This window comes from Cupressus sempervirens, chromosome 1, assembly GCF_028749045.1.
Source record: "Cupressus sempervirens isolate cs-2001-9-10 chromosome 1, ASM2874904v1, whole genome shotgun sequence".
In the NCBI taxonomy this organism is placed as follows: domain Eukaryota; kingdom Viridiplantae; phylum Streptophyta; class Pinopsida; order Cupressales; family Cupressaceae; genus Cupressus; species Cupressus sempervirens.
The window spans coordinates 230,436,657-230,459,835 of NC_143118.1; positions in this window are offsets into that span (position 1 = coordinate 230,436,657).

Here is a 23,179-nt window from a genome sequence, read left to right on the forward strand (position 1 = left end):
TCCTCCTAGAATTGACATAGAAAAATAGTTGGTGATAGGAGGTAATGGATTAGTTGGTGGTGGAGGTGGTGGGAATTGAAAGCTTGGGAATGGAACTGATGGGGTTTGATAGCTTGGTGGCTGGATTTGAAAGCTTGGTAGAGTGGTGGAAGGAGCTTGGGTCACTTGAGAGCTTGGCAGAACATTGGTAGTAGCTTGTGGGGTTTGATAGCTTTGTGGAGTGAGGGTAGTAGCTTGTGGATTTGTGGCTGATGGCACTGAGCTCCAAGGACCTAGTGGAAATGATGACATTGTATTCTGAGCTGAGGTAAACAAGCTAGGGGTGATGAAAGGTTGATTACTTGACCCCATGGGTGGCATCCTAGTTGTATATTGTTGAGGTTGGCCAAAGATGCTAGCACTGATTTGGGAGATGGGCGGATTTGGAAGGCTAGGTTCGAGAGCAGCAACAACAATAGTGAAAGGAGTGAATGGTGAGGTGTTTTGGGCAAAGGGGGTTTGGGATGGAGTGGTATGGACCAATGCTAGAGTGGTGGTGGCTGGATTGGCTTGTGGAAGGGAGATTTCAACTTGAGTGGAGGCTGGTATGTTTGGGTCTGTTGGATCATATGGGGTGGGTTGAGGCTCTTCTTTTGGCACATATTGAGGATAATTTGAATCATAAGAGCCTATGGGTGGTGGGAGTTGTCCAAACAATGGGTGAGATGGATCTGATAAGGGAGGAGGTCTTCCAAAGTCGAAGGCTCCTATGTTGTCCCTTCGAAAGTTAGCCATGATTGTTTCCTTGTTTTTGTCTATAATGGCATTCACCAATACTGCATTTCCTAGTTGGTTCATGAAAGCTTCAATGTTAGTAGGTGATAGTATGGTGTTCTCTAGGTTGAGGGATGGTTGACTGCTCAAGGGGAGCGATGTTGTTTGATCCAAATGATAGGGCTCCGTTGTTTCCTTCTTCTTAGCTAAGTGAGTGATAGGTGGCATGAAAATGCAGAATGTTTCCTAGGGATGAGATGCAACAATGCTGATGGATGCAAAAGAGGAAGGCTTTTCTATGCAAATGATTTCCTAGGTTGAGGAAAAGCTATATGAAAAAACCTAAGGAGGATTGGGTTGGGGATTCTAACTTCAAAGATATGTTGCCAAATTATGAAGGGTCTACTTTTTTATGTGCAAGCTTGGTGGTGATTGTGTCAACTTAAGGATAGATTGATGATCCTTTAGGAAGAACACGAGATTGACCACTTGTGGATCCCAACCTTTAGCTCAAGGTGATGAGGGATAATAAGTGACAAAGCTAGATTACCCTATACAAAGCTTTGTCAAAGGGATAACCTTGGTGAGGCTGGTGGATTTGGAAGATGTTAGGAATGGAAAACTTTTGGCAAGGTGACAACAATTTTGAAGGCTTGGATGTGAAGATTTTTTGATTGCTGGCTAGATGGTTTGGTTCTAAATGAGATGGATGAGCTAAAATTCTTAAGGGGATGACTAAGGATGGCTGGCTTACCTACAAGGATGACTCTAAAGTGAAGCTTATGCAAGAAGATGTGGAGAAACGAGGGGGTCTAATCATAGAAATCATGCCTAGTTGGTAAGGCATAAGCAGAGTTAACTCCTGGATGTTGCTTAAGTTGGATGGTGCGATCTAACCAGGCATCTTGAAGGGCTTTATCGGTAGCTTTGTCTTCTGCTTTGTGGAGTTTGGCAATTCGAGGGCTTGGTGTTATTTCCTTTCTCTTGGCTGAGAGTTCTTGGTATGCCTAAGATGGCTTGAGTTTGGCTTTGTGAAACTTCTATTTGGGTTTGGGTTGCTTTGACATCAATTCCTGAATCTGCTTAGCTTTGAGAGATCTTGGTTGTTTTGCTTCAACTCGTTCGACTTCTAGAATAGGCAGTGACTACGGTAAGTGTGCCCTAAGCTAGGATTGACCAAGTTTGGCAAACATTCATTCAACATAAAAAATCAAGCAATAGATAGGAACAACCAGATAGAAGTTTTTTGATTCTCAGAATGTGATACGTGCGCCAAGGAGTGTGTATGTTTTACAAATGTTTCGATTAGTCACTTCAAACACATTAACACCCTAGATGGTTGTCTGCAAGGTTGACAGTTGTTTTAGCTAGGGAGTCCTCGATATACACAAGGTATGTGAGGCCCAAATCCGTAGATGAAACCAAAACAATGTCACACAGCCGAGAGGAGCGGTAACCCACTTCTCCTCTTTCACTTCTCAAGGGTATAAAGTTCCTTGAGGCTTAGCTCGAGTGACAAAATCTTGATTCCAAGAGAGTTGTCTTTGGATTCACCTCCCGATCTTTATACTCCGTCGAAACGCTGGAGTTGAGGTCGTCCAAGGGCTGATGAAATCCCCAAGCAGGCCTCCTAAAAAGAGAAACAAGGTTTTGGATCCTAATCTTATGCACCCAAGATGGCCTCGAAAGACGAAAAGGGGAGAGAAGACTTGGATGACCTTGGGCTAAAAAACATGCTTGTTCCTTTACCAACTGACTCTTATGTGTGTTGATCTAGACCTTGCAAGCACTCATGTTTAAGATGCAAATGTTCAATTCCAACTTGAAATGCATTAACAAAAGTAAAATCGGTCAAAGAATGTGAACAAGAAGAAGAGTTAGGGTCAACAAGAAAGTAAATCCGCGTGCCTGGAGGCCCTCCACGTCAAGTATCGATTAATTTTTTTTAAGGCGTTCAAGAGTTGGTGTGATTTTGTTTTAAGCCCAAAAAGAAAGATGTGTAAAACTCTATTTCAAGCGCGCACTCGGAGGCCCTCCACGTCAAGATTTATTCAAATTTCAATGCCCAAATGAAGTGTTAGTGAGCCTAATGTGCATTCAAAGAATTTTCTAAGTTAGAAAAACTAATAAAAAACACAAGTAAGTGAAGTTTGATCTTTGTGGAGCACTTAACACCCTCTTAGGTGGACCCATCCCCATAGATGGCGCTGAGATTGCAACCAATGGTTAAATTAATGGATGATTAAAGAGGGTGAGTCCAACTACAAACTCACCTAGAGCATCTTTATTCGGTTTTATAATTTAGGAAGTTCCTAGAATGTAGATTCTTTTTATGCCCCAAAAATTGAAGTGTGAGATATTGCAATGGTTAGTTGATCTTTTGCATTCAAGATTGAGTTTGTTTGTTTTAGTCATGCATTCCAAGAAAAATTGATTTTAATCCATGGCATTCAAGATTATGTTTGGGCAACATTCATTCAAAGAAAAATGTGTTTAATCATGCAAGTTCATTCCAAGAAAAACCTAAAAAACATGATTAAGTTCATTGCTCCAACCTGCAATGTGACAAAAAGCAATTTGATTAGTCACCAAAATCTTTCAACATGAAAGGTTAACTATGGGAATTTTTTTAAAAACTTTTTTTGTTATTTTTGATATGCGTAAAAATGCTTAGAATGGTCTATTTCCTATGAAACCACTAAAAGTCAAATATGATTAAAGATATGATGAGAAAACCTGCAGAAAACTAGTTAGAATAAAAACATGCATTAGAAAAAGTTAGAAAATTGAACCAAGAAGCTATTAGAACAATCTCGCGGGTTAAGAACGCGTTCCTGCAGTCGCAGGATTGCGAGTTCCTATTCGCAAGAATGGCAACCCTGCGGGAGTTCTTGTTCGCGGGAATGACGATTTCGCTGGAGTTCCTTTTTGCGAGAATGACGATCCCGCTGGAGTTCCTATTCGCAGGAATGATAATCCCGCCACGAATCTGGATCGCGAGAATGACAGGGAAGACTGTTAAAAAAAAATTAAAACTGCAAGCCAAAAACCCAAGAGCTCTTTTTGATAGAGCGATCCCGTAGGTTTATGCCCTTACAAAATTCCTGCAAGCGGGAATGACAATCTCGTTGACAAATTTTTATTACAGTTTTGAGAAGTTTAAGACAAGAAATGGCAAGGTGAGAATGATGATCCCACTATTTCTGAGGCGCGTTCCCACTGGAGGATTCATCGGCGGGGATGCAAAGGAAATGTTTTAGTCCACGTGGTAGCTATCTGTCGACAAACTGTGAACTCGCTATCGCGAGTTCGCATTCCCATCAGAGAATAGCAGCATTCTCACATTGTAGGATTGCATTGCTAGGGTCGCGGGGATGCAAAAAAGGTTTTTTTTCTCAAGGTTGACTGGGCCAAAATCGCTTATAGGGTTGTATGCACATTTCTATGGCGGTCAATAGTACCCTGCAAGAAAAAACCACAAGACAAAGACACAAAACTTAAAGCACAAAATGTTAGTTTCCCATGGTTAGTAAAAACATGAAAAAGTATGTGAAACTAGAAAAATAGAGATTAAAATGACCCTTGCAGGGTCCCACCAGGTGTGCCAAAATGTATATGAGAAATATGTTAGCAAAGGAATACTAATCTATTAAAAGAACAAAGCATTAACTAACAAAATTACTATAACATATAAGAGAGACCAAAAGAGAAACCCTCAAATGAGAATATAAGCCATGGAATGGCTCTCTCAATGAGATTATTCTCTTGATGTATGGATGATTCTAATGGATTAGTTTGGTAGGATTATGGGATGTATGCTCAAGCTTCAAAGTTGCTTCAATGGAGGATTTGGATTTGGGTGTGGATGATGGCTTTGTTGTAAAATTTGGTCTTAAAATGGCATTATAACTTTAGCTGAAAGGTTGTGATGAAATGGCTTGGGAGGGGATTCAATTTATAGGCCAAGGGCTTGAGGGATGGAGGGTTAAGATGCAAAGAGAGATAAAAGCTTAAGGAGGGCTAGGATGCACTCAAAGGGGAGCACATGGATTGTGCTTGTTTAGCACCAATAGGGAGGTGACACTTGTCACAAGGTGAGTGGATGGAGGAAAGGGCAAGGATGAGTCAACAAAGGAGGCTCAAGGCCTTAAAGACCCTCATAAATGGCTTGTAAGAGCAATGAATGGGCTTGTAAGAGTCTTTATGGATTTGTAAGAGCAATGGAGTCTTGGTGGTTGGGATATTTTGGAGGGAGTTGAGATTGTTGATTTTGCTTGGCTTAGGAAAGTCTTAAACTTGTTTAGGGAATGTGACAACATTAGGGGGTGGATTAGGCTTGGTTTTAGGATTAGATTAAGGATATTAGAGATATGCAAGTGGATGGCATTCATGAGGGTGGGTGAGTTAGTAGCTAAGCTTGGTTAGTATGGGTGGATGGGGTGGATTAGGCTAAATGGAGGATTTATGATTTATTAGATTTGAGGGCTTATTTATCAAATAGATTTATTTAATAAATAGGAATTTTTGAATTAGATAGGAGAATAGGATTTAATTGATAAATGATATGTTATTTGAGTTATCAATTAGGACTATAGATGATTAATTAAATTAATCAGCTAGGGGATGACAAAGGATTAATTAAATAACAATTTAATTAATGATGCCTTTAGAGATGGCTAAATTAGATTACCAAAGCGGTGTAATCAAATTTAGGTGTCTACAATATTATCTTCAACACAAGGTTACAATACACTTGCAATGCAAGTTTAACAGCAACAATAGAAGACTCTAGCAGCACCTCAATACCTACGCACTCTCCTCTTCCTCTCTCTTGCATTTACAACATGCAATACTGCTTTTCTGAACATCTTAAGACCCAACAAAATGCCCACAAAGGAGTTGGGCATTTTTAATGGCTTTACCACCAAGAACCATGCACAATGCCACATGTACATGCAATACCAAGAAAAGGGCATCCATCCATTGAATAGGCAATGACAGCTTGTCATAGAATCTGCCAAAAATAGCGGTCACAAAAGAAGTGTAAGGGAATCCATCATACCAACCTATTTTTGGCATATTCTCTTACACACACCAACCACTCATTCTTGGGCACCCAAATAGGCCCCATGTCATAAGATGCTCTTACACATGTCATAGCTCATTCCTTAAATAGCTCTTATGTGTCAAAGGAATCTGTCATAACCATTTCAGCCATGATCTCCTTCATACACTTCAAGATGCTGACACATGTAAGTGATCAACATGCCAACTAGACATATACACTCACATTTACATATTATTTGATACATTTTATAAAACAAATAATACGAATAGGAATTATCCAAGGTTGAGACACCTTATTCCTAACATTCTCCCACTTGTCGAACACCTTGTAAGAGCAACAAGAATATAACAGGAACTAACCGCTATAGGCCAAAAGGCCCATAGACTCCAAACACCATATGAACTTCTCAGTGCTCACTAGTTTCGTTAATGCATCTGCAACATTCTTCATAGTATCTACCTTCTCCAAATTTTCCTTTCCATCTTCCACCATATCTCTCACAAAGTGAAACTGCACATCAATGTGCTTTGTTCTGGCATGGAAAGTTGGATTCTTCGCAAGGCAAATAGCACTCTGACTATCACATCAAATAGTAATCTATTTTACATCAACACCAACATCATAACACAATCTCTTAAGCCAAATGGCTTCCTTACAAGCATGAGTAGCAGCCATCTACTCAACTTTTGTAGTGGACAAAGCAACCACAGGTTGTCGCTTGCTCATCCAACTGATGGCCACACCAAACATAGTGAACACATAAGCACTGGTGGATCTCTTGCGGTCAATATCACCTGCCCAATCTAAATCCACAAACCCATGAATACAAATTGAATACGGAGATCTAGAAGAGTTACCATAATAACATATGGAGTAATTTGATGTACCCCTCAAATATCTGAATACTCGCTTAACTGCATCCCAATGTACCCATCTAGGATTAGCCATAAACTGACTTAGGACTCCCATTGCTTGGGCAATGTCTTGTCCATTACAGACCATAGCATACATAAGACTGCCAACTGCACTAGCATAAGGTACTCTACTCATGTCCTCCATCTCACTAGGAGATTTTGGACAATCATCTACAGATAACTTTGTTCCCATAGGAATAGGAACACATAGTGGTCTACAATCTGCCATGCTAAACCTGTCCAACACAGACTTCACATACTTACCCTGACTCAACCAAAGTTTTTTGTTAGACCTGTCTCTACTGATTTCCATACCCAAGATGTACCTAGCTACCCTAAGATCTTTCATCTCAAACTGTGCTGACAACTGAGATTTAAAATAAAAATTTATACCCTTACCCTTCCCAAACAACAACATATCATCAACATATAATGCAACAATAAGAAGGCAATCATTTTCAACTCTGAAATAAACACAATGATCTGATTTTGATCTTACAAATCCAATTGACAACACAAAGGCATCAAACTTAAGGTACCACATCCTAGGAGATTGCTTCAAACCATATAGAGGTTTCGTTAATCTACAAACTAAGGATTCTTTACCTTTAACAATGTAGTGCTTAGGCTGTGACATATAAATCTCTTCCTCGAAATCACCATGAAGGAAAGTTGTCTTCACATCCATCTATTCTATCTCTAAATCATATGATGTAGCAAGAGATAACAAATATCTAATGGATGTCAACTTTGCAATAGGAGAGAATATTTCACCATAATCTATTCCCTCTACCTGTGAATACCCCTTTGCAATCAATCTAGCTTTGTACCTTTCAACACTGCCATATGCACAGAATTTCTTCTTGAACACCCATTTACAACCAACAAATTTTCTCCCTTTAGGCAAAGGTACAAGGTCCCAAGTTTTGTTTTTCTCTAATGAAGCCATCTCATCATCCATAGCCTCAATCTAGGAACTTGCATCTTCCATGCCCAAAGCCTCTTTCATAGATCTAGGCTCATCAGTGTTAGTAATCAAGTAAAAGCACAACTGGAATCTGCTATAGAATAACCAAACCTTTCTGGTTGCTTTCTTTCTCTCATGGATCTCCTCAAGGGCTAAGGTTGAGGTTGTTCTTCCTCTTCTTCTGAACTATCAGAGCTGCTAGAGCTCTCCTCATCATTAGACCCAACATGGTCTCTTTGTTCAGTCTTCTCAGGGGTAGGAGGCAACTGAACAACATCTTTTTCCTTTTCTTTTTCATCTGGTTGTAGCGCAATAGGAGAACATGTTAGCTCTCTAAAAATAACATTTCTACTATACAACACCTTACTAGTCACAGGATCCCAAAGCTTGTATCCTTTCACACCAGCATTGTACCCGATGAAAATACATTTAACAGCTTTGTTTTCCAACTTAGATCTTTTCTCCTTTGGAACATGTGCATAAGCTTCATGAACAAAAACATGAAGATGTCTAATTGAAGGCTTCTTACTAGACCACACCTCCATGGGTGTCTTACCAACAAGGGCTGATGTAGGAGATCTGTTAACCATATAGCAAGCAGTGGCCACAGCTTTGGCCCAAAACCTTTGTTCTAAACTAGCTCCACTAAGCATACTCCTATCCTTCTCCATCAGTGTCCTGTTCATTCTCTCTGCAACTCCATTTTTCTATGGGGTATAAGGAGTTGTCTTATGCCTCTCGATACCTTGTTCTTTACAGAACTATTCAAACTCTACTGAGCAAAACTCACCACCATTATCAGTTCTCACACACTTAATCTTCTTACTAGTCTAATTCTCTACAAGGGCTTTAAATTCCTTGAATCGACTAAAGACTTGTGTCTTACTTTTAAGGAAATAAATCCATGTCCTTCTACTGTAATCATCTATGAAAGATACAAAAAATATAGACTTGGAGATTGAAGGAACTTTTACAGGACCAAATACATCAGAATGAATAAGATCCAAAACATCAGAAGATTGGTGAGAACTAGAGTAAAACTGAACACGATTTTGTTTACCATAGACACAGTGTTCACAGAAGTTAAACTCGAGATTGCAATCATTTAACCCCTCAATGAAATTTTTATTTTTTAGGGTTTTGAGACCCTTTTCACCAATGTGACCAAATCTCAAATGCCACAACATTGTCTTTTCTGCAGGAAGCTTACCTTTCAAAGTGTTTGCATTGCCATCAGAACTAATAACTACAGTATTCTTCACTGCTCATTCAGATGGTGAGGATGAAGAACTATTACATAGAGGAATACATGCATCTAGCTAAAATAAGGTACCTCTCCTAGTACCCCTTTCAAGCACTATCGATCCTCTCATCATCTTTCATCCTTCTTTCGAAAAAACAACTTGCACACCTACATCATTTAGCATACTTATAGATAATAGGTTTCATGCCAAACCTGGAATGTGCATAACTCCATTGATTCCCTTTACTCGTCCATCAGGAAATTTGATAGTGACCCTTCCGCATCCAACTATCTTTAGGTGAGAATCATCACCCAAGTACACCTTTCCACCATCGAACTCTTCATATTTTGAGAACTAGTTTCGATGAGAGGTCATGTGAAAAGATGCACCCGAGTCAACCAACCACACATCATCAGATGCATGGGCTGCCAAAGCTACGATGAATGCATCGCCATCTTCTTGAGATCTTTCTGAAGCTGAATATGAACCTTTCTTCTTCTTCTTTAGCTCTTTGCAATCTTTATGGAAGTGCCCAGGTTTATCACAGTTCCAACATTTTTCTGTGGAGTTATTGGAAGTCTTTGACTTCCCACGGGATTTGGATCTACCCTTATTGTTAGACTTATTGTCATTTTTCTTTCCTCTTTCCGTGGATCTCCCATGAACAACAAGGGCTTCTTTTTTCATAATGGAAGCCTTTCTCTGCATCTCCTCTAATAGTAGTGAAGATACCACATCATCCATTTTGAAAGTGACTAATGTGCTTCTGAGAGCCATCACAAGATGGTCCCATGAATCTAGTAAAGAACACAAAAGTGTGTAGCAACGATCCTCCTCCTCTAACTTGACACCAGTTGATGTCAACTGTGCAGCCAACAAATTAAATGCATTTAAATGATCTGTTAAGGATCCACCTTCCTCCATTCATAGAGAATACAACTTCTTCCTCAGGAACAACTTGTTCACCAAAGATTTGGCCTAATACATAGCCCCAAGTCTTTCCCACGAACTATATGTAGTTTTCTCATCTAGAACATTTAGAAGGACTGCATCGGTTAAATAGAGTCTTATGAGACCGTTAGCTTTATGGTCTTTGATATCCCAATCTGCTTGAGATACAATTGCTAGTCTCATAGCATTTGAAGTCACTTCCCATAGGTCACGATCTTGCAACATGTCTTTCATCTTGAGTTTCCATAACTCGAAATTAGTGCCATTAAATTTCTCCACCTCCATTCTTCCACATGATGAACTCGCCATCTCAATCTGCAAATAAGATTCAGGATGCTCTGCACAAAACTCCCACTCAACTTGAAATTAGCTCAAAAAACCCTACCCAACAACTAGGATCAAAAGTTGATCAGGCTCTGATACCACTTGTAAGGAAACTCAGGTGTGGAAACAGATTCCTACGCTAATCTCTCAAGAGAAGTATGGTGCAAATCCTATTAAAATCTTTTACACTTACAGATTCAATATCATGTAAACAACAATATTGCAGCCAACCATGCATATAGAAAATAGATAGAGAAAGAAACACATAACATAAAGATTTGCCGATGGGGAAAAACCTTTCGGTAAAACAATCCCACCCCTTCAAAACCTGCACAATGTATTATCTTCAACACAAGGTTACAATACACTTGCAATGCAAGTTTAACAGCAACAATAGAAGACTCCAGCAACACCTTAGTACCTGCACACTCTCCTCTTCCTCTCTCTTGCATTTACAACATGGAATACTGCTTTTATGAACATCTTAAGACCCAACAAAATGCCCACAAAGGAGTTGGGCATTTTTCATGGCTTAACCACCAAGAACCATGCACAATGCCACATGTACATGCAATACCAAGAAAAGGGCATCCATCCATTGAATAGGCAATGACAGATTGTCCTAGAATCTGCCAAAAATAGCGGTCACAAGAGAAGTGTAAGGGAATCTATCATACCAAACTATTTTTGGAATATTCTCTTACACACACCAACCACTCATTCTTGGGTGCCCAAATAGGCCCCATGTCATAAGATGCTCTTACACCTGTCATAGCTCATTCCTTAAATAGCTCTTACACGTCATAGGAATTCGTCATAACCATTTCAGCCATGATCTCCTTCACACACTTCAAGATGCCGACACATGTAAGTGATCAACATGCCAACTAGACATGTACACTCACATTTACATATTATTTGCAAAAATACATTTTACAAAACAAATAATAAGAATAGGAATTATCCAAGGTTGAGACACCTTATTCCTAACAATGAGTAGGTAATGGAGGATGCACTTTACCAAGCGGTCCCCATTCTAATTTATAAATTATTGTTATTTTTTGGTTTTTTGTTATACAATGCATTTTGTACATAAATATGATGGAAGGTGTGGACGAGTAATAAAAAAACTCCAACATTATTAAAATCTCCTCTCTTTTTTTGTTAATTTTTTAAAATATAATTTAAAATATATATTTATAAAAAGTTGTTGTAGTCTTATAAGAGAAGTAATTTTCAGCAGTTACATTTATTTATTTATTTTAAAAGAGAGGAATATAAACAAATTTATAGGTTTACTCTATGTAATTTTCCATCAAAACCCTAGCCAATCAAATCTATTTTCTTCCTAAATTTCCTTCTGTAGAAAAACAAATAAAGATTTGATAATAAACAAATTTTCCAATTCATTTAATTGAGATATTAAGATTCCATTTCAATGGCATAGATCCAAACTAATGAATTAAAATTTCAATAAAATTTCAAGCACCCAAAAGACATGAAGAATACAGATCTTCTCAAATGAAATATACAATTACGGGTTTTAAACCCTACCTCACACAGATGCTAACAGTTTGGCAGCCAAGTGAAATTCTTGTTGCAACAAAATCTTTCAAGCCACTCAAATTCTCTTTCTTTTTGCAAACCCCACAGTTGCTCTCCAAAACCTGTGTGTGTAATAATGCCCTGAAAACCCTTTAATATAGAACTGTAATTACCTTTTAGGGTTTCTGTCTTCATAGTTCTAAAATTGAAATTATTTTACTTAATTATTTCTTTCATGCACGCTTAATTCACTTTTTAATTAAAATATTCATTTATTGTTATTTTATTTATTTCTCAACATTAAATTTTAAGTAATTTTATAAAAAGATATTTATTCATTATTTAATTAATAAAGATAACTTAAGTGCATTATTTAAATGCAACTAAATTTTAAATCTTTATCAATTATATAATAATGTTACACAATATTTAATATTTAATTTCTAAATTCTTTTAATGTATTTTTCCTAAAATAGGACTTTTAAATTAAATCTTTTAAATTTAACTAAAAATCTATTTAATTCCAAAAATGCAAGATCATCTTATTTTAACATTTTTTCACTTTTAAATTAAATAAAATTTAATAAATCAATATCAACTATCAATCTAAGAATCATAAATAGCTAGTCTATTAGACAATTCACCAATTCAAACCTCAAGAAATACATAAGGAAAATCAACCCAAACAAGAATCAAACCACATACAGACAAAAGACTCGCGAGTTTTAAAAGGGTAGATAGTCTGTTATGAGTCCTCCTTGAAAAACAAGTATTTAGGCTATGTCTGGGATTGGACCTGATCATTACCTTCCCATTCTCACCATTTGAGTATTTGTAATAGGGCATGCTCATCCTGACAATTCAGGGAAGTCAATGCCTGATACCTACATCCTGCATAAAAGATGAGAATATACATGTATATAAATATATCTAAACTAAATAGGCAATGGCAGGGAGTGGTACATCGTGTAGATCCCAACTAGCAGGTGACTACGATTCCCTTCCTTAACCACATTAAACACGTCAGACAAAAAGATAAAATAGACGCATGCACCATACACATGCAAGTATGGGGTAAGTACCATAATTAATCACAAGTACAAGGACCATCATATTTCTATATAAATATTCATATTCATGAATAAACAATCATCATTGTTTAAAGACACACTGTAAGACATCATCATGAAAGTAATTGCAATTACTAACTAGAAGTCTTTAAAGCATCATCATTATGAAAGTATTCAATCTAGACATAAAATCAAGTCATGGAATAATGTCATATAACTGCAAATCTAATATATCTGAAACTAACACATCCATGAAAACATGCCTAAAATGATTTAGGACACATAACAAAAAGGAAAACCATGGGTGGGCATTACAACTTGGGGTTGCTCTTATGGGCATGCTTCCTCTTTGCCTAAGTTTTGGGCCTACTTGGGGAGTGCTCCTCAAGGCTCCTCTCCATGTTGCTTGGACTATTGGCTCATCGTTCATTCTTTGGCATATCTAGTTGGAGAGGGATTGTTGGGTCTTTCAAGATGTCTGAATTAGTGTCATGCATCTTTTGTGGAAGATCACACATTCTCTTCAAGAAACTATTCAAGCAAACTGTGAGCTTGATGGGGGTATGGATCTGAGCGATCTTGCTATATGCAATCACCTCAATTTTCATCTTCAAGATGGGGCTGCAACTCAATGGTATCAAAGAGTGCCCAAACAACCTCAATGATAGGGGAAGGGATGGGTGAATCGAGAGGGGCATTGGACTCCTCATCATGGAGTTTTTAAAATTAACATTGATGGTTCTTCCTGGGGAAATCCAAGACCTACTAGTATTAGGGGAGTGACTTATTGCAACTCTAGTCAAGTTAAATTCTTTTTCTCAGTGCATAAGGATTTTCATACCAACAATCTCATGGAGGCTCTAGTCATTTTACATGTTGTGGAACCGTGTTGTTTGAGGGGATGGCACAAGATTATTTGTGAGTCTGACTTCCAAGTGGTGGTGAACTTTCTTACTTTACAGGAGCTTGCGGATGTTAGTTGGCAACTGACTATTGTTGTTAATCAGAGTCTTCTCTTTTGTACCTCTCTTGAGTTCATTAGGTTTACTTACATTTCTCACAATTGGAACAAAACTGCTAATTGTTTGGCCAAATGGGTTTTTGTTCATGCATTGAACTAGAATATTATGAATAGGGGGCAGCTACCCCTTGATCTGTTACATGAATTTGATGAACTCGTTGATCAAGATAGAGATCCTTGTTGAGCTCTCCTTGTTGTAATCCTTTATGTCTTAATAAATTTTTACCCCTCTTTTTGTAAAAATTAAATTGCAAAATTTATTGGAAAAACAAAAGATTAATTGAGAGGAAAGCATGATGTAGCTAAACTTATACATGCATGTGAAAACAAATATACTAAATATAGAAAACTCAGTATATTACGGTTGCATGATTGGAGAGGTCAAAGGCATGCGAAAATACTAATTGGATTTTTTTTTTAATAGAATATTATTTTCAGATTTATTTTTAAAAAAAAATAAAATTGTTTATGATTAATTATTAATTTAAATTTTAAATTTTTTTTTTAAAAATAATTATTTATTTTGAAAATTAAATAAATAAATACTACTTATTTTCTTATAAGTGGGTTTTTAATATTAGTTCTTTTTTAAAACTTTGAGTGGGTTATAACTTGTTATATGTTTATTAATGCAAGTGGAGTTATAAGTTAATAAATATATATTTGTTATGTAGCTCTATTTTAAGAAGAGTTATAGCTGAGTTAACTTTATAATCATCTAGTTGTGAATATTCAAATATTATGAGAGAAATTGTAGATAACTTAATTAAAATTAAAATTTCAAATTTGAGTTATCTCTAGTTGCATCATGAATTAAAGGAAAGGCAAATGTTAATATTAGACTTTGGAAGAAGATTAACAACAAAATGAAATGAAATAATCCAAGGGAGCTTGTTATGAAAATAGTTACCATAAACTCAAAACCAAAGAGAGCATGGAATAAGCAAAATATAAGGAAAAACCACCAATGAATCAACAAGAGGAGATAATATTTTGAAAGGGGAAAGCAAAGAAAACCCCTTGTGTATAATATGAATGAGGAAAAATCCTAAAGAATAAAAGAAAGAGAAAAAGATAGATGGAGCGATAGGCTCATTACAAAAACTACATAATGAGTGTGTGGTGTAAAGAATGAGAGAGGAGTATCTCTTATATAGAGATGGGAAGAGGAGTTATTTAGTAACTCTCATGTGAATGATTGCCACAATCATGAATGTGTGCATAAAAAGTGTCATAATCCTCTTAAGGAGGAATAAACTATTTTCCTTAATATAGGAGTTACAAAAAATGACTTGTCCTTACACATGGACAAGAGGACAAAATACATAAGAGATACCTTGGTTTATCTCAGTCAATAAATACAACCAAGGAAAGATTACTAATTCTAACAAACTTAAATAGAAGTCAAATTAATATTATAGAAATAAAATTGATATTAAGAGTTAATCTAATAATATACATTTATGTTATTAATTAAATCATTCATGATTTAAGATTATTTAAACTAATAACATGGTAATATTGCATAATTGATAACCTTTATCCAACTGTGAAATAATTATGAAATAAAAACTTTAATTTGATGCAAATCAATTTTTATGGAATTATATTTTAAAAATTAAATTAAAATTTTAATAAAAAGACTAAATAACTCACTTGTTTTAAATGCATGTTGAGATGTCATGTTTTATCTTGTGATGAGTTGTTTGGGGAAACCTAGTAGTTCAGCCAAACAGAATTGTTTACGAGAGGCATGGTAAGTGGTTTTTTTTTAATGCTTTTATGTAGTGTTGTTTAGTCCCAATTAATATTATTCCCAACCAATGCGTTATATCCACATGTTTGTGTGATGATATCGAGTTCTTTATTTTGTAAGCTCATGTATTGCGATTTTCTTGGTGTAACCCATGAGGTTTTTGATTAGTTATCTATTAGTGCTTTCCAGTTTCTTGTATAGGAATGAGGTGAATATTATGATTTATCTATTGGTGCTTTCCAATTGCTTGTATAGGACTAAGGTGAATATTATGATTTATCTATTGATGCTTTCCAATTGCTTGTATAGGACAGGTGAATATTGTGATTTATCTATTGGTCCTTTCTAGTTGCTTGTATAAGATTGAGGTGAATATTATGATTTATCTATTGGTACTTTCCAGTTTCTTGTATAGGACTAAGGTGAGTATTGTAATTTATCTATCGGTGCTTTCCAATTGCTTGTATAGGGTTGAGTTGAGTATTGTAATTTATCTATTGGTACTTTCTAGTTTCTTGTATAGGACTGAGGTGAATATTGTGGTTTTACAAGATATAATTTTTATGAGCTTAGGGTAGGTTATTTGTGTATGTTGAGAAGTGGCTTGCAATGGAGATCAAAGCCCTAAAGAGGTTGCCTGGGTAACCCATTATAAGTTGTATTAATAAGTGATAATATTTCACTAAATGGGTTTAAATGAATTAACAAGATTCAGTGTTTTTCTTTGCCCCTGCCTCGAGTGCCAGTACAGGCTAAGATGGAAGTAAAGAGGATGCTTGGTTGAAACCTTGCCTCGTTAGTATGTGTTGTCTATAAGAGAGGATACTAATGCCACAAATATTCACTAGGGGCTAAAATTCTAGAGAGGTTGCCAGGGTAACCTTAGAGTTGAATCATATGACGACACTTGCCCACATGCATATTAGGTTTCCCACATGTCTTTGTTACCTCTGGGATTAGATGTTACTTGTGTACTTGGTACCTTTGTGATAGATTGCTATTAGGAATCACTGACCTAGATTCTTATTATTATTTTTGGTTTGTTATCCATTTGGGACTTGAGATTATCTCCTCAACATAGTGGGAGTGGGTCATTTAGGTTCCACAAGGTTGGATGGTAGTGTTTCTTATACCATTGAGATTCATTAGTTGGATGCAATTGCTAGATGTACTTGTGAAGTTGTTTAACTCTTCTAATCTTGTGATTATGTTTTATGATCATATTCTTACTTATTGTACTTTGATTATTTGGGATCCTATGAGATGTTGTATCTTATCCTGATGTATATTCTTTTAGCATTTCATACATTGTGACTTGTATAAAGGATGATTTTGCATGTTGGGTTATTCCATGTGGCATCTTATGTACTTTTATATTATTTCATTTCGTACTTATGGCTATCATATGGTAATGTTCCTACTTGGTAGCGACCTTTGAAGTAGCTGAACTTGCAAGCAACTCATTAGTATAATAAAATTATTTTTATGTTATGCTACCCTCTAGTCTATACCCAACCTTAAGGATGTCTCCAAATCAAGCTAGCTCATAGCTACCTCATCGTCATCCCAGGAGTGCACCCCTTAAGATTCTTCTTGGACAAGCATCCTCTATCCAAGGCCAACGACATATGCATATGTTTGACAACATTAGAATATTCTAGCACACAAAGAATTCTCGGCCATGGTAGTTGGCTCAAGGTGTCAACACCTTGCTACCCCCATGCTTTGAGTCTTATAGTTCTCCTCATAAATCAATACAATACTACTTAATTTCCACTAATTTTCCTATGCAACAAATTTCTTACTACTAACATCTGAATTATTTATATTTGAATCTATTAGTGGAAATACTTATAACATATAATTGATTTTATTCAATAACCATATGGTAGCAACTTAGTAAACTCATCTAAATATTAATTTAAATGTTATTGTAATTAACATTGCCCATACCTCCTTTTCATGGGATCAACTCTAACTGTGGATGTCAGCAAGGCTTGTACGGTGGAAACTAAGCACTACTCTTTGTACTTGTTGATGGTATTACTCTTGTTGTGGTGGCATATTGTATTGTCTTATCTATGTCGTGTGATTGTTGAAGACCTCTTGCCATGTCTAAGTGGTATGACTATCCAACAGACTTTCTTTCCTCTTCCCTTCATCACATGTTTCACGACTTTCCATTTATCACAATGTGAAATCATATCCTTGGAATATCATGTCCTTCAATCGACTTTTAGGTTTAATTATTCCAATGATGATTATAACACCATATTAAAAGATGCTTATAATTTCATTAATATACCAATATTCAATTCATTATTATTATTTAGTAAATAAGATTCATATTTTGATTTATAACAATGTTTAATTATTTCAATCATTTTATAAATAAGATTTGATAAGAATACAAATAATATTTAATCATTGTACAAATAAGATTTAATAAGAATATAGTCCATTACAGTAATTAATCATTTTACAAATATGATTCAATGAGAATAATAATCAAGGTCCATTACAGTCCCTCAGTCCTTATTTTACTTGTCCTCAAGTAGCTTCAAGATTTCCTCTTTCTCTTAGGTGGCATCTAAATCTAGTAAATCTTTCCATTTAATTATGAATTTTGTAATGGTTATATTCCTTAGTTTGCATTCTTGTGTCTCAAGAATACACTTAGGTACTAAGGTAAGTTGTCCTTCATCATCTAAAGGGAGTATATCAATACATAGGTTTACTTGTTGTCCGAAAACTTTCTTGAGTTGTAAAACATGGAGCACATTATGAGTTCTTCTTATTGTCAGAAGTTCCAACTTGTATGCCACTTCTCCTATTCTTCTTATAATCATATAAGGCCCATATAACTAAGTTTTGAGTTTTTCCACTCCATTCCTCTTGATTGAGGTTTTCTTGTAAGGTTGTAGTCGTAAGAATACTAAATCACCAACTATGAAGGATCTTTCTATACACTTCCTATCTATGTATATCTTTTGTTGGTTTTGAGCCTATTACAAATTTTTTAAAGGGATTTGAGGATGTTTGCACTTTTCTTAATGAAATCTTGTACACCTGGAACTCTGCTCTCTTGGTATATCAACTCTCCAAATGATGAGGCATCATAACCATATAGTGCCTTAAAAGGGCTCATTCCAATAGACATATGATGAGTGGTGTTATAACAATGTTTGCCTAGGTGTAGCCACTTAATCCATGTGTTCTATTGTTTGGTGAAATAATTTCTTAGGTATCCTTCTAACCATTTTTTCACCACCTTGGTTTGCCCATCAGTTTGGGGGTGATAGATAGTACTCAGAGTTAGTGTTGTCCTTGTTAGGCAAAAAAGTTCTGTAGACACTTAAAATTGTTCTAAAGACTATATTAATTTATTTAATATTTCCCTTGAAATTATAATTAATTATATCTATCATATTCGTCTACCTATTTATTTAATTAAGTGGGTTTATTTACCTAAAGTATTTAAATTTAATTTAAATACTTCTAGCCTTAATGTGTTAAATTTATTTAACACATGATTCTCCATAATCCCCTTTTTAAATAAATCTTATTTATTTAAATCCTCACATCTCATTAGTTCTTCTAAACCTATGATTAAATTAAATCCTCTTTAATTTAATCTTAAGCCTAGCCTAAAACCTAGCCTACACCCATCATTTTCATCTTCTTAAACCTACTTCCTCATTTGATCTTAGTTAATCATCCTAATCTCCCTCATTAGCCTAAGTGTGTGCTCACACATGTGTGAGACCACTCCTCTTGCACTCTTGTCTCCCAATCTTCCTCTCAAATTTTCTCACACATGTGTGAGCAAACTTTGAATATTTGACCACTTGCATGGCTTGCATGTCACCTTATGTGGCAGCTACATGGATGCCACATCACCAAGCCCTCCCTCAAGCCTATAAATAGAGGCCTTGTCTCAAGCATTTTCATCTCCCATTATTGCATTGTTATCATGTTGGTTTGAGATTTTAGCTTTCATAGTAGTTTCAGTTTAGAGCTTGCATAGTGATTTCTAAGTTGCATACTAACCATTTGGTAGTTGGTTTTAGTTTTCATTTGCATTGTTCATCTAGTTTACTTATGCATTGCATCTCCATTTCACTTCCATGTTAGTGTAGCTTGCATATCTAGTTAGTTTCTTTGTTGCATTTCATATTCTCACTTTGAATGCCTTCAAGTATGAATTTCTCCATAGCCATTTCTGAGGTGTTTTTCATCTCATGTAGTTTATGTTCATAGCTTCATCACTCGCCTTTGCACATCCACATTCAAGAGATTCACTACCTTGTTGTGTTTGGGAGAGCACACCAAACATACCTCACATCCTAACACACCAACAAGGCCTCTCATGGATGCCTTTGTTGAGCTGTAAAGGTTGCTTGAGGGCTTGATTTGTTGCTTTGAGTTGCAAAACTCAAGCAAGCATTAGTTTGTTTCTTTCATTTTGTGAGCATTTGATGCATATGTTTTAACTAATATTTGTTTGTTTATTCATGCTCCCAACAGGTCATTTCTTTTAGCATACATTTTGGCATGCTCAGAGGGACCCATGTCCCTGATTTCATCCCAAAAATTTGTAAGCAAACCTTATTCAGTAGCAAGAACATCGCATTGTCATTCGCACTAGCCACATCATCTTCTGCATTTATCGTTTGTACAAATTAGCATCTGTGCAAATTAGTGTCTGTGATAACTAGCGTCTCTGCCTTGTAACTAAAACTACTTGTGTCATCATCAAAAAACATGTTTTAGCGTCTGCATAGTTTTCCATTCTGACGTTTAGGTTTCCTTTTTGTTATCTGCAAAAAACTATTCTATCATTTGCATATCATAAACTATTGTCTGTGACCTATCCTTTATTGTCTATGGCTTTTAGCATCTCTACAATTTATTTTTTCATCTACATTTGACACAGTGCCATGTCACTTCAAAAAATTGTACTTATTTGTCCTCTGTCATCTGTGTTGATTACCACCTACACATTTCGTCATCTCCATAGTTCAGCGTTTGTGTCGACTTTCATCTGCGCCTGCACTTTTTTGTCTATGCCTGTAGACAAAGTTGCACAAGTTTTTGAATTATTTTTTCCTAACTGGTGATTTGCAAGTTTTTACTAACAATTTTTATGCAAGGAATTAACCTTGAAGACTTAAAAAATAAAAATAATAGTGATTTTCATCACTAAGAAAGTTTGTAGTGATTCTTATCACTTTAAACTTAAGGGCTAATGAACTTGTATGACTTAATCACTCTCATTTGAATGAATGAATGTTTAGCATAGCAAACATTTTGACTTGGTGCTTAAAATTGACATGAATGTTTAGAGTAGCAAACATTTGGTCTTGGTGCTTAAAATCGACATGAATGTTTAGTGTAGCAAACATTTGGACTTGGTGCTTAAAATTGATATGAATGTTTAGGGTAGAAAAAAACATTTGGAATTGGTGCTTAAAAAAAATTTATACCCTCTTGAATGCTTTAAAAGATAATGGACATGTATGCCTAGGCTAGAGAACATTTGGAATTGGAGCTTAAAATTGACATGTGTGCCTAGGCTAGAACACATTTGGATTTGGTGCTTAAAATGAAGTCACACACTCTTGAATGTCATAAAGGAAATTGATTTTATTTTCAGCATCTTTCATTTTCAACATTTCATTTACACATGCTCGATTTACTTTCTTGTTGACGAATTCATGTTTTTATTTATGTTGGCGATATTTCAAGTTGGCAAGAACCTTGCATGTTTTAATCATGAGTGTCTTCAAGTAGATAGAAAACTTAAAGCTTCATTGGGAAAGAATAAGTGTCTTTTAAACCCCAAGGCCACTTACGTATTCTCTCCCCTCATGCCTTTGGGTGATCTTGGGTGCACAAAAAAATAAGTGGTCTTATTTTTCTTTTTTTTAAGATGCCTGCTTGGGGATTTTATCACCCCTTGGGATGACCTTAACTCTAGCATTCTAGTGTAGTATAAATATCGGGAGGTGAATCGAAAGAAACCTCTCTTGGAAGCAAAATATTGTCACTCTTGGCTAAGCCCCAAAGAACTTTATACCTTTGGGAAGTGAAGGAGGAGATTTGGGTTACCATTTCCCCTCAACTGTGTGGCAATATTTTCTTTCATCTACAGATTTAGGCCTCACTTTCCTTGGGTATATCGAGGATGCCCCTTAGATAAGCCTTGTTCATCCTAGTGGCAACCTTATTAGGATTGTTGGCATGTTTAGCGTGCTTGTTCAAACATTCAAAACCTAAGCCAAACATCAAACAAAGTTCTAAAATGAGTGAAATTGTGAGGTAACCTTTCATTGAGTAAAACAGTGGTAAGTGAGGTCCTCTTGACTCACAGTTATTTTTAGCAGTCTTACATTGAGTCTACATTTGAAATTGGTTGAGTCTAATTACATCTTGTTGCAGGGTTTTTGGTGGTTGAAGTTTGGGTCTTGTTTTATTCTTGCCATGACCGATAAAGTCAATCAAGTCAAACATAAAAAAGTGAAATCGTCCAAACCACCCATCTACAAGGAAAGGAAGAACCTAGCACATAGTGACAAACAATTTTGATATGCTATCAAAGACATTCAAAAAGAAGAAGCTAGACAAGACCGTTATGAAAGAATCAAATACAATGGAAAGCTTAGAAACTAGTCTGCCTTCCCAAGAGTGAACCCAAGGTTTTTGTTTCCAGTGAATGAGGATTGAGTTAACTACATAAGTGACCATAATATCTCCATTCTTCATATCTACCTCCATTTTCCAAATTTCTAGTCTTCCATTTTCGAATTTTCTTCTAGAGAGCTTGAACCTTAAAACTTGGCATAAAACATCTTTTGAAACTGTGACACTAGACCTTTTACTCACAAGCAAACACCTACCACTTATTTGGGATCACAAGTCCATCTCCAAATAGTGAGTAGTCAAACTTGGTTTGCTAAACCAAGGTCTTTTGTTTACACTTAGGTAGTTCCCCCTTTTTATCACGTAAGGTTAATAGCTCTCATCCTCATTTTCTTCTTCTCCCATAATCTTCCACCCATTGAGTTGGTCACTATTGTATGGTACACACACAATCAGGAAAGTTCACATTTAATCCTATGTCATGTTTGCTAGATTCATCGAGGCAAGCTGAGATGGAGAATCCATTCCCTCCACTCAGAACTTCATTAGGGAGCACACTTCCCTCCAGTTCGAATCTTGGCATGCCTAACTTAACATCCATGCAAGAACTAGAAGATCCCTTTCATAAAATTTTGGGAGGTAATGATGAAGAAGTATACCAAGATGAAGACCCTATTGACCCTAATGATAATGAGGAAAGGAGATTCCTCGTGGATCCTTACAATTTGGAAATGATAGAGAAATCCATTAGGGCAAACAAGACTGAGATATTCCTAAATTTGGTCAAAGATGGTGTTAATATTCCCACGAGCTTTGATGAGAGCACCTTGTTTAGACAAATTACAAAAGGTGGTGCTCTCATATTGCCCACTTCAAACACAACTCCAACTTCTAGGAAAGGGAAAGAAACCATGGTAACAACTA